Genomic DNA, 13,635 nt, shown 5'->3' on the forward strand with positions numbered 1-13,635 from the left:
AAATATTTCTCATAGATAAATAAATTTATCTAAAAATTCATCTTTGAATTTAAATAAATTATCCCATAATTCCAATGTACTAGGACTTTCTCTTTTCCCATCCAAATGATGGAATTCCAAATGTAATAGGAATTCCTCTTTTAACATTTAATTATTTCTCATAGATAAATAAAATTATCTTTAAATTTATCTTTAAATTTAAATGAATTATCTAATAATTCCAATGTGATAGGAATTTCTCTTTTCCCATCCAATTAATGGAATTCCAAATGTAGTGGGAATTCCTCTTTTATCATTTAAACTTATCTATGCAAAAAGATAAATTTAACTAAATTTTCTCTTAAAAATTAAATAAAAATCTTCATTAATTCCTTTACACTAGGAATTACACTTTCCTTATTTAATTATTTGAATTCCAATATGGTGGGAATTCCTCTTTCATCATATAAAATTATCTATACAAAAAGATAAATCTAACTAAAATCTTTCTTTAATTTTTACATAAAATATACATTATATTAGTATTCCAATTTTTTCTCTTAATTCTGTGGAATACATGGATTTCCATTATCATGGGGATTACTCTTTTAACATAAAAATAAATTACTAGAATTTCTCTTTTTTCTAATTTATTAATTAAGCATAAACATAAAAAATCAATTTCTCCATGATTTCAATGAGAATCATTCAATTAATCTAGGATGATAATTCCTAGAATATGGTAGAAAGTCCTCTTTTCATATTATGAATGAAAATGTTTTATGTGTTTATTTTACAAAAATTTTGCCATAGCTCCGCTGCTATTACTGATAATTCTCAATTTAATTGAAAGAATGAAGTTTAATATTATTGATATGATTAGAATGACCACTACTTGGATCATTATCCAATTATGGATTGATTCATAATTTCTCTATGAAATAAATATCATAAAAGCATTAAAAAGCTATTATTTTGGACTCCAATTAGACAAGCATAGAAATTACTTTTGGATTAGAGAAATGCTTCATGAGAGGCTTCATTTGGATTGAGAATAGATCATAGGAATGACCTTTCTTTGGGGGGAGAGAGAGAAATGCTTAAAAACCATTAAAATTAAGCATAAATAAAAATTTATGTGTTTCTTTATTACAATTCATAAAAGAACTTCAATAGTAATCAAAATCCATTCAAATTAAAGCTTCTCAAGCTTGAGAGGGGTTGAGAAGAGAAGCATTTGGAGTTTTAATAAGAAAAAGACAATAATCCACACTTTACCTTCTAATTTACTTGATTCTTTGATCACAGTAGAGGCCCCCAACCAATCAATTGGTTTGGTATGTTGTAGGAGTCACCAAGGAAGATTGAAGAGAGAGAGAAGCTCCAATCTCTTCAATTTTGTAGAGGTTTTTAGAGGATAATAGAAAATATCATTATTTCAGCATAATACTGGCATAGTATAGTTCTCATATTTTTTTACAAAGGGCTAAGGATCTATTTATAGGTGAGGGAGGCCCCTAAGGATCTATTTATAGGTGAGGGAGGCCTCTAACCAAGTCCAACTAGTTTTTAGAATTTTCCAGGTTCAGTTTGGTTGAATTTGGACAAGATTTGGATCTAGTTTGGTTCCCTTTTGATTTGGTTTGATCCAAGAGAGAGGAGAGATAAAAATATCACAATATTTTTGAGTTTAAAACTCCACCACACATGTGAAATAGGTGCCTCCTTGAAGGCCCCCTTTTTCCTTACACATGTGTCAAAATGAATCATCTCTCCTCTCTCCTGGATCAAAATGGGAGCTAAACTGGTCCAAATCTTGTCCAAATTCAGCCAAACTAAAGTTGAAAAATTCTAGAACTTAGTTGGACTCAGTTACTGGCCTCCCTCACCTATAAATAGACCCTCATTCTTTTGTATTCTCATCTTTGAGCTATACCATGCCAATATTACATTAAAATAATCATATTTTCTATTATCCCTTAAAAATCCTCTACTTTTGGAGAGCTTGGAGCTCCTCTCTCTCTTCAACAACTCTTGGAGCTTTCTTCTCAACTCACTAAACCAACTGATTGGTTGGGGGCTTCACTTCTAGATAAAGAAGCAAGCCAAACCTAGAGGTAAGAAAGAATTTCATGGTTTTTGTTAATATTTTCAAATGATTTCACTTCTCAACCCCTCTCAAGCTTGAGAAGTTTCTAATTAGTTGTTTTTAATGCAAATCAAGCTTTCTCTAAGAACTTTAATGATTAATCACAAAAAGTTAATCTTTATGTTTATTTAGAATGCTTTTTATGTATATCTCTCTCTCCCAAAAGAATAGTCATTCCTATGGCTAATTCTTTTAAAAAAAGAATGCTTCTCATTGATAAATTCTTGATTCAAAACTAAACTCTAAGCTTAAGCTAGAGGTTAAGAAAATAGTATTTTTATGCTTTTATGTTAATAAAATTATGGTACATTTATGATTTAATTCCATAATTTGGATTTAAGTTTAAGGATAGTTCTTCTATCATAACAAAGTATTATTCTTTTTAGAAAACTTAAAAATTATTAGTAATAGCAACTAATGGCAAATTTTTTACAATTACGATAGTTGAAGTAAATCCCGAGATAACCCTTGTTCTATAAAGAATCAATGGCTGTGCCTCTTGATGAGGAAAAAAGCATTGGACTCTATGATCCAAGTGCAAGTCTTTTCCTTGATTTGACCATGTGACTTACGGGTTCGGTCGGATCAATTTGGTTAGTTAAGGCTCTTGACTACATTAGAATAAAAATATCATGGAGAAAGTTTTTTCGATTTTGGTTTCGGTTTTGGAAGAACCATGGGATTAGTTTGTTGTCCGGATATCCGTGGTGGGCAAGGCCCTGAGTGAGAGGTTTAACCCTATGCAAAAAGTGCTACTTCCGCTGCTAGCACCATGGAGGAATCGCCTATGTGTGCTGGGTGAGGGAAGTTTTTTCGGTTTCGGTTTTGGTTTTGGAAGAACCAAGGGATTAGTTTGTTGTCCAGATATCCGTGTGGTGGGCAAGGCCTTGAGTGAGAGGTTTAACCCTATGCAAGAAGTGCTACTTCCGCTGCTAGCACCCCCGAAATTTGTTGCATAGAGGGGGCAGGGATCTTTCATCCACCTCCTCTTCCTCAAGGAACTGGACCACTCTATAATTCACCTTGGGAATCCTCTTTTTTTCGACTCGATTGGTATTCACCCATTCTTGCCAAGCTTTGAGTTAAATGGTTGCCATCCCAAACAACGAACATCTTGCCAACCGTGTGTTTCTATCCTTTGGTCTCCTCTAATATCGTGTCAAATTCACCTGACAATGATAGATCGTGGCCTACTGCACTTCAACGGTCAAATAGAATGGGGGCTTTGGCTAGAAATCCCTCTAAGACAATGAATGCCGCCATTGATGAAAGAAGGAATTAGAAATTAGGATTCAACTGGATAATTAGAGGATTATGATAGGAAGGTGATTTTGGTTGTCGATCAAGTGGTCCTCCACCCAATTTGTAGAGATGTGTCGATCAACCACTTGGCCGAAACTCTCTTTCACAGACTCCTCTTCTTCTACAATCGTGGCACTATAGGTGGCCACATGATTGTTGGCGGCCATTGAAGAACCAACTTCCATAGTTAGCTACAATTGTGAGGTGTTTGTCACCTCGCTTGATGTGGCCACTTGTGATGATATGCCCATACCTTGCGATCCGGTGAACCCTTTCGATTGAAGATGAGTGTGTGGAGGCATTTTGTCTTGAATACGCATCCATATTACCATCAATACTTCTTAAATTAGTCTTTTGTCATTCAACATGTGATGCAATCATCTTAAATTAGTATTTAAACTACATTAATTTTTTATTCCAATTACATGTTATGCTATCCATATGAAGTCTACCTGGAGAAGTTTGATGATTGAGAACTCTTCCTTCAATGTTGAGGGCAAGTGAGGACCATTATTTCTTGAGGGAATTCCAACCGTTGAGACCACTTCCAACCATTGAGGCGTGCTTGTTGAGAGAGAGAAGACGTCTCTTTATGGTGGGAGAGAGAGATCTCGACTCTGTGGTGGGAGGAGTTGAGAGAGAGAGAGAGAGAGAGAGAGATTGTTAAAAGGGGTTAAGAGAGAAAGAGAGAGAGACAGAGAGAGATTGTTAAAAGGGGTTAAGAGAGAGAGAGGGAGTGAGGGGAAGAGGAGGACGAGCGAGAGAGGGGGACAAGAGGGGGAGCGAGGGAGAGAGAGAGAGAGAGAGAGAGAGAGGGCGAGTGAGGGGGAGCGAGGGAGAGAGAGAAAGAGGCTGTTGTGTGGGGAAGAGGGGGAGCGACAGAGAGAGGCTATTGAGGGCTCTTTTGTGAGCCCTCAACAATTGCTGTGCAACGGCTTAATAGCCATTGCATAGCCGCCCATGTGGCCACATAATGTGGGCTTGCGTGGCCACCTGGGGACGGCTTGCTTAGCCAACTACATGGTTTGTGTGGCCTTTGCCACACACGCGGCAAACCACGCGATCGTCACATGTAATGCCCGCATGCGAGCATTACATGCGGCATCGCCACATGGACTGGCCAGGTGTAATGCCCAGGTGTAGGCATTACACTTGCCCACACCACATGGACTAAACAGCCCACATGGGCTATTTTATCCATGTGTACTAAACAGTCCACATGGCTCGCCGCGTAGATGCATGTGTGTACCTGGTGATGCTATGTGGACTGTTTAGTCCATGTGGCATTGCCATGTGTAATGCCTACGTTTGGCCATTACACGTGGCATTTCCACGTGTATTAGCATGTCCATGTGGTGAGCTATTGGCTCGCCACGTGGACTGTCCAGACCACATGGCACACTACGGTGTGCCATGCGGCATACAAAGCACACATGGCACCATCTAATTGGTGCCACATGTGCCAAGCGTGGCACCCACGTGGATTGGGCCACCGCGTAGTCCACATAGATGCCATGTGTAGTGTGTCATGCACATGGCACCACGTGCACGGCACACTACACGTGGCTCCCATGTGTAATGCCCACACTTGGGCATTACACATGGCAGCCACGTGTGAAGCCCACGATATTGGGCCTAACACATGGTAGCCATGTATGGCGTGGCCACACATGGCTATTTCTCGACCCTCCTGAGCCCTCTCGGCCCTCTTCTCGCACCCTCCTCTTGGCCTTCCTCTCCCGCCCTCCACTCCACCTCCTCTCGTGTCCTCCTTAGGTGTCCCCTCCACCCTGAACCTCTATCAAGTGCTCCCTCTTCAAGCGCCCCTTCCTCAAGCGCCACTTTTGTGTTTATTTACGTGTCATAATAACCATGCCATCGTTATAGAAGCTTACCATGGAGTGTATCATCTTGCAAGAATACGTGGCGCTTGATGAGATATACAAGAATGACTCAATCAATCCTGACTTGTACCAAGCTGAAGAGATTTCGAGGAGTTTATTATTGGAATTGAAGCAAACAATCAAAGGAAAGGAGAACGACCTAGCAATGATAGATATGTTTGAGCTCAAAATATCAAGTGCAATTGCGTATTGGAGGACATACAGAGTCATTAACGATGAGAACGAGAAATTAATTAGGAATACGGTCCAATCAATGGTTGCCCATTGTAGAAACTTATGAGTGTGTTTCCTACTAAGTTTTGAGGTTTGTTATAATGTTGGCATTACTTCATAATGCAACTTCTTTGATGTAGAAACTTTATAATGCAACTTCATAGTGCCAACTTCTTTAATGTATTTGTCAAGTTTTTTAGATGGTTACATTTTTTGATGTTCATCCTGTAAACCATGATGAAGGAGAGTACGGAGAGAAATATGAGAGAGATGACTGGATGCTAATTTTGGAAAAAATAAAAATTAATATTTTTTTAAATAATAAAAAATATATTTAAATTATAATGGTCTAATTAAAAACAGCCAACTTTTTTAAGAGTCTTAATCATCACCATTCAGTACTTGTGTACTCCCTACCTATTGTACCATTCTTTTTTGTTCTTGTGTACTTCATTTTTGCTCCTTTACAAATGAGTTGCACAATCACATTCCCATCTTCTAAGAAAGAACTGAGCTTCATCAATGGACGGGTTGTGATGAGTGCAAAGTTTATACATGACCAAGTAGCTCCCCCGCCCGCTCATTTTGTGGATTCCAAGCCCTACTAAGTATTGGGACCCACCAAGAGTTTCACATCCCTCTCGAGGCAACCTCTAGTCATGTGAGGGAGAGGAGTTCTACATACTTGAGGACTCTCTATCAGCAAACTACTCGGCAATAGTTGATTCTTCATTGAAGTCAAACCCAAAACTAATAGACATCTTAGACAGCCCACCTAGAGGTCTTCCAACTCTGAAGAATGTGATAGATTTATGCAGTCCCTTTCAAGATAACAAGGACACTGATGCATTAGGCTCATCCAGTGTTGCAAGAAGACAAGGTAAGAGCATTTTAGAATACCTTTTTAGCATGAAGAAGGGAAACACATTAACAAAGATTTTGCTAAATGTCAAAGATGTTATCAAGGCCGTGGAGATTCCTAGACAATACAACGGTGATATTGCATTTGAGTTCCCACCAACCATGGGAAAACACCCAAGAATGGACTCCATGGAGCATAAGTATGATCCTCTTAAAACCCTAAGATCTCTCTAGATAATTGTTATGCATAAACATGCATAAATCAGGCATAAACTCATCCACCACCCCCAAGCCCACCAAGGGATGCACACATGAATTATAAATGAAATACATCATACCTCTAACTTGATGTCCCATACCATCAAGAGGTATAACTCTAATCCAATAGCATGTAGATATAGTGTGAAATGGTAAGTGAGTAGATATGGACCTCTACACAAGAGACCATAGCCTAAGCCTCCAAGCCCCCAAGCCTCCCTCCTTGAGTGTGCCCCATGCCCCTATTATATAGGAGGGCCCTTAAGTGACTCTTAAATCTCCATTTCCCATGTGTGACCCTTGGATGCCTAACCCTAACCTTAACCCTTAAGGTTAGTCCTAACCCATACTCCACTAGAGCTTGTTCCCATGCTCCCATGCTCACAAGCCTAATGTGGGTTAGCCTCCTAGTATATGCACACATAATGTGCATATAACATACTTTCCCTCTCTCAAAACATTGCACTCTTGCAAATGAAAAGAAGGAGAACTGCGCTGAACAATCTCAACCGACTCCCAAGTCGAATCCTCTATTTCCCTATCTTTCCACCTAATTTTAACCTCAAGGATTAGTCAACTACAAAGTTTCCTTTCCCTAAATTCAAGTACCTTATCAGGTTCATGTGGAACATAGGATAGTTCTTTGACTTCAACGAGTTCTTGAGGAGTAACTTTGTTATCCTCACCTCCCAGTTTTCCTTTCAATCTATCGATATGAAAGACTGGGGGATGAACTCTAACAATTAGAGGTAGTTTAAGTTCATAACGCAACTGTGCCAATCCGATGTATAAATCGAAATAGACCACAATATCTAGGAGATAAATTCGAGCATTTTCCTATTGACAAAGTCTAAGAATCTCTAGGAACATTAAAATAAACCAACACTCGTGGTTCAAAAGACCAAATTGAGCATCCTCTATCAGCATAGAACCGTGCCCTATCCTGAGCACTCCTGATAGAATCCCGAGCTTCAGTCAGCATTTCTTGCATATCACGCAAGAAATCCCTCGATGCATCAAGCTCGATGTCCTTAAGACCGACATCAATAGGTGCCCTGGGTTGATACCCATACATAAGCATGAACGGACTAAAACCAATAGCCGTATGTTTAAAACTGTTATAGGCAAATTCCATCATTTGAAGATATTTTCCCCAATTTGATGTTTTACCAGAGATATATGCACGAAGTATATCCTCTACAATCTGATTCATATGCTTTGTTTTCCCATCAGACTGTAGATGATCAAAGGAATTCATACTCAAAGTAATTTCCTTGTTGTTGTAAACCATTCGGAATAAAGTAGGAAAACATGGCATTATAACAGTAGGAACTAGGGATTCATCGCCGCCCCGATGTACCCACATCTGCACATGGAATAATTGATGTCCCAAGTTACCCATATCAACATAGAGAGTTATCAGCGTCTCGATGAGTCACATATGTCCATCCGTAAACCATCAAGTTGATTGTATAAATCACCTAAAGTAAGAAACTAGAGAAAGAAATGCCAACAAAGGAAAAATCCAAATTTCCTTATTTCGAACACAGCAAGATAAACTCGTTGAACTCTAAAGAAAGAGATTTCAACAAGTGAAAATGCCGACGAGATTATACTCATCGATACATGTAGGCTATAGAGAGAATGCCCACACTATAACTTCTAGTGAATTTAGAAAATGAGATTGTCTTTGAATGTTGAGGTCAACATGCTAAGTGATGTAAGCAAAGCAACAATCTTGAGCCCAATTTATCCCATAAGATAATATATGTGAGGGATCACTAGCGTCCCATACCACCATGATACCACCCATTCATACCTTAACAATTTGAAACTCCCTAGTATGCCATCTAGGAAAATATGAATAAAATCCTGTATAAAAGGAATAAGATGGCCTTATCCCAGACTTTCACATACTAAAATCTGTCTCTCACACATGGGATCTGCTCCTGCGAGCTCCGCCTCATCCCCCCCGTCTTCCTTCCTGTTGCTTCTCGCCGTCGCACGCCCCCCTCTCCCCCCCCCACCTGTCCCCCGCCATCCCCTCCGCCTCTCTCTCCCGCCTCCTTCCTCGTTTCCTCCCCCGCCCTCTCTCCCCCCCGCCTTCTCCTCCCCCGCCTCCTTCCTCGCCTCCTTCCCCGCCATCTCTCCCCCCCGCCTCCTCCTTCGCTTCCTCCCCCGCCATCTCTCCCCCCCGCCTCCTCCTTCCCTTCCTCCCCCGCCATCTCTCCCCCACCATCTCTCCCCCCCGCCTTTTCCTCCGTTTCGCGGCTCTTCCCCCCGCCTTCTCCCTCACCCCCCCTCCGTCTCGCCCCTCCTCCCACCGCTAGCTCCCCCACCTCAACTCCCCCCTCCCCCCCCCATCGCTATCCTCTCTCCTTCTGCCTCTCCGTTTCCTCGTAGGGCTGTGTCCCTCCCGTTGGTGACCCCGGTTTCTGGCCTTTTCCCTCTGGAGGACTCCATGGAAGCCACTCCGACTACCCCTGCCGATTCCGGTCTCCGTCTGGAGTTCACAGATGCAGATCATCAGTTGTTTGTCTCCACAGTATCCGCTCTTAAGGCCTCCTCCTTGGTCTGCAAGATAGTGGGTAGCCGTCCGAGATGTGGAGAGAGCTTCGCGACCTTCTGCAAGGCAGCCTCGTTGGCGTGCCTGCCAAGATCGTCAGCGTTGATTTTTTGGGACGTGGCTACTGCCAGGTGGATTTCGAGTCCCCCCAGGCAGCTCAGACGGTGCTGGCTCGGAGCCCCATTGCCCTCCGCTCATCTCGGGTGTTCTTGGCGTGATGGACTCAAGGTTTCGACCCCGCTTCTAACCCGCTATAGCAGGCGCGACAGGTTTCCCCATCACTATCTGCTTTCCTGGACTCCGCAGGGAGTACTTGCCCCTCTTGTCATCCATTGGCAAGGCGTTCGGGCAGGTGGTGGAGACGCCTCAGACAGCGGCTTCAGTGATAGCTCGGGCAGCAGGACTCCCGGCCATTCGAGTTGTGGTTCCGTCCACCAGAGCCTCCCGAAGACGATCCTCCTCCCTTGTCTTTCTGGAGGACATCTGATACAGCGCGTGGAGTATTCGGGCCTCCCCGGCCAGTGTTACATCTGTCGGGAGATGGGCCACCTCGCACGCACGTGTCCCCGCAAGGGGGTTCATCCTTCACGCTCTGCTGCCTCTGGACCCCATTCAAGAGGCCCGAGGGGTGGCCATCCACCCCAAAGACCGGACATCCCTGGCTCGTCTCAGCAGGCGCCATCATCTGACGAGCAGGCCCCGGCGGAGGATGCTGCGCAGACCGAGGAGGCTGGCGGATGGCAGGAGGTTCGCCGGCGGAAACGCCCAGCTCGCAGGGACCGTCGCAAACGTCAGCAGGCAGCAAAGGCTGGCGGACAGGCTGGCGGAGAGGCGACTCCGGCTGGCGTCCAGGCACCTACCCGCACTTATGCTCCAGTCAGGGATAGGCGGCTAGCAAGTCCCACCCAGATGGACGAGGATTCAGTCTCAGTGCCCGTTGAGGCCGCCGGTGGAGCCCCCCACGTGGAGACCCTGCCCCCGCCCCCCCCCCCCCCCCCCCCCCCCCCGCGGGGGGCCCCGCCCCCTCCATGGAGCAGATTCCTGAGGATCCCGGGCCGCACTCTGCGACCCCCGGCCCCTCTTCCCCTCACTCGGAGAGCACTCCTTCCACCCCCCTCTCCCCCCCAGCTCCCGCCTCCGCCGGGCGGCCCCCCCTAACACCTCTCCTCTAGCAGATGCCTCTCCATCCTCTCCTCGCTCTCCCCCCTCCTCTCCGCGAGCCACCATCCCTCCCTCGGCCTCTCGAGGATACTCCTCCAGACCACCCACTGCCCCGGGGCAGCGCAGCTGGGTAGGCCAGAGTTCAGTTCAGCGGCTGTTCCACCGCCACTCCGGGCCGGTGGAGATGGTGATCCTAGCTTTGCCCGCCGCCACCCACAGAGTTCTCTCCAGCCTCCCCTGGGGGGGCCCCGCGAGTGATGGGGCTCCCACCAGTGGATTACAGTTTTTTCAGGTGTCTCCAGCTGGATGCTGGCCCCCGTTCGAGACACTGGTCACGCCCTTGTGAGTTTGCGTGGTGTGCCATCCCTCTCGTTCTCCTTCAGTAGGTGGTGAGCAGCATGGTGGCCTTCTCCTTTCCTCTCAGTGTTGCCCCAGGCACAGCATGGGACTGCAACTCTGTAGAGGAAGTTTTGCGTGATCAGATATTGGAGTTTTCTCACACCACTTCAGTGATGACGGGGCTCACGGACCTATTGCAGACCCGATTACACTCAGCCCGCATGAGCTTGTTTGGTATAGGAGATTGGCGGGCGGATCCGGTCCACACCTCAGTTGAGGCGGTGCTACTAATTCTCCTCCACGCCGCCCCGAGGATGCAGCCTACCTTTATATACATATATGCAGAGGATTGGTCTCACGCCTATGCCCTGGACAGGGTGAAGGTGGAGTGGGGCTGGACACAGAGACAGGTCACCCTCTTTTTGGAGAGACTCCGCACCCGGACAGACAGTGACTATTCTCCCTCCAAGCCGGCGCCCAAGACTCACAGAGTGGAGGGCAGCTCATCCGGGCCGGCTGAGAGGGGTGAGCCAGTGGGGCGGCTGCTTCACTTGCCATAGCTCATCCATGAGGATCCTCTCATGGAACATCCAGGGTCTTGGTGGACCTCCCTGCTACATTGGTCGGGGCAGACTTCGCCAGGAGATCCAGAGGGCTCTCGTTGGAGGACCCATAGATATCCTTTTCATCCAGGAGCACCACCTTTCTGCCGGGCATACCCGCACCTGCGAGAAGATCTTGCCGGGCAGGAGTCACACTTTTTGGTCATCGGCATATGGCTCCCAGGGGAACCAGGGTGGAGTATGCATCTCAGTCAGCGAGCAGCTTCTATCCGAGGTTGTGGATTATGGCACTCTCGTCCAGGGTCGAGCGCAGTGGATCATCCTTCAGGTTGGGGAAGACCGCATTGGCTTTCTCAACTTCTACGCCCCTAATGGGGCGACCGGGAGAGCTAAGTTCTGGAGCACCATTAGGCAGTCCCTCCCCATGGCAGACCATTGGTGCTTAGGGGGGGATTGCAACATGCTGGAGGATGCAGCGGACAAGATGGGGGGCAGCCAGGAGACCATTCATGGGCCGGAGCTCACTGCCTGGGAGGAACTAGTGCTGCAGGTGAGAGGCCAGGATCCGTGGACTCTCTCGGAGTTTGGTAGGTTGCAGGGGAGTTTATCTTTCTCAGCTCGGATAGACGGGCCACAGGAGTTAACCTTTCTCGCATCGACAGGTTTTACATTGATGAGTGGGCTTGCGATAGAGGTGGCACTGTGGGTATACTTGCAGGCTCCTCGTTTTCAGAGACCACTTTCCAGTGCTTCTCCAGATCGAGGACCCTACGAGAGGAGAGCGAGGCCAGAGCATCCGGATTCCAGATTGTCTCATAGAGGAGCCCGAGATTGCGACCAGAGTTGAGCAGGTCTGGCAGGAGCTTCAGTTCAGGAGAGGATCGGCAGCCAGCGATCTTGACAGGGGTTTGCAGGAGATCAGTAGGATGCTCAGATAAGCTGCCCTGGACCGTTTGGAGCTTTCAGAGAGCAGGAGAGGAGCCTACGGAGGAGTCTAGCTTCCCTTCAGAGACTTCAGGGGAGGGATCCTACGAGCCCTTGGATCTCAGAGCAGATGGAGTCAGCTCGCACAGAGATCAGATCCATCGAGGAGAGGAGGGTGGAGTTCCGATTCCATGCTCAGGCTTCTTTTTGGACACAGGCTGGAGACAGAGTGACTCAAGATTTCTTTGAGGCGACAGGGCCTCGATACAGACGAGAGGGTCTCAGGCGTCTTCGGCAGGCTGATGGCCAGGTAGTGGTGGATCCCCCCAGGGTTCAGGCGATCGCCACAGATTTTTACAGGGATCTGCTCTCTGCTGAGCCAGCAGATGAAAGGGTGAGAGAGGCTCGGGAGGCAGTCTGGAGCTTCACGAGACCAGTTGTGCCGGCCCATTTGCAGCACTCCCTTATCTCCCCCTTCTCGGATACGGAACTGGAGGAGGCTCTTCAGGCACTTCCTCGGGGCAAATGCCCAGGAGAGGACGATCTCTCAGTGGCTTTCTTCCAGAGGTTCTGGGGTCTCTTGCATAGGGGTTTCAGATTGGCATTCCAGGAGATCATGGAGTTGGGAGACATGCCGGACAGCATGGCAGAGGGGTTGATCCACTTGATCCCCAAAGAGGGAGGAGACAGACTGGAGATTAGACAATGGAGACCGATCACCTTGCTAGGCACGGCCTACAAGGTCCTAGCTAAGGCGATCAGCAGGCGGCTTCAGCCTCACCTTCCGAACATCATCCACTCCACGCAGACTGGCTTCATCCAGGATAGGAGCATCCTGGATAACATCTTCTCTTTCTGGGAGGCTACGGCTTTGGTGGCTAGATTTCGGTAGGAGGATCTGGCAGTGCTCCTACTCGACTTCGAGAAGGCATATGATCTGGCTAGATTTCGGCAGGAGGATCTGGCAGCAGTGCTCCTACTCGTCGACTTCGAGAAGGCATATGATCGGGTGGACTGGGCCTTCTTGGAAGGCACTATGGAGAGGATGGGCTTCCCCCCTCAGTGGATCCGTGGGGTCTCTGCACTCTACACATCGGCTCATAGCCAGGTGTGCTGATACAGGGCGTGCCCGGAGAGAGGTTCCAGCTCTCGCGCTCAGTGCGGCAGGGGTGCCCCTTGGCGCCCTTTCTTTTTCTTTTTGTGGCGGAGGCCATGAGCACTTTCTTGACGGCATAGGATACAGGTTTACGGGGCCTCCAGCTCCCCATCCGCACCTCGGAGGAGCTCCTAGACTCGGAGTTTGTGGATGACACTGCTGTCTATCTTCAGGGAGGGGAGGAGAACCTCTGCCACTTCGCCTCAGCCATGGACAGGTTTTGCAGAGCCTCGGGCGCTTTGATCAACTGGCACAAGTCG

Source organism: Cibotium barometz, chromosome 12 (genome assembly GCF_041138505.1).
Source record: "Cibotium barometz isolate CiBa-2024 chromosome 12, ASM4113850v1, whole genome shotgun sequence".
NCBI lineage: Eukaryota > Viridiplantae > Streptophyta > Polypodiopsida > Cyatheales > Cibotiaceae > Cibotium > Cibotium barometz.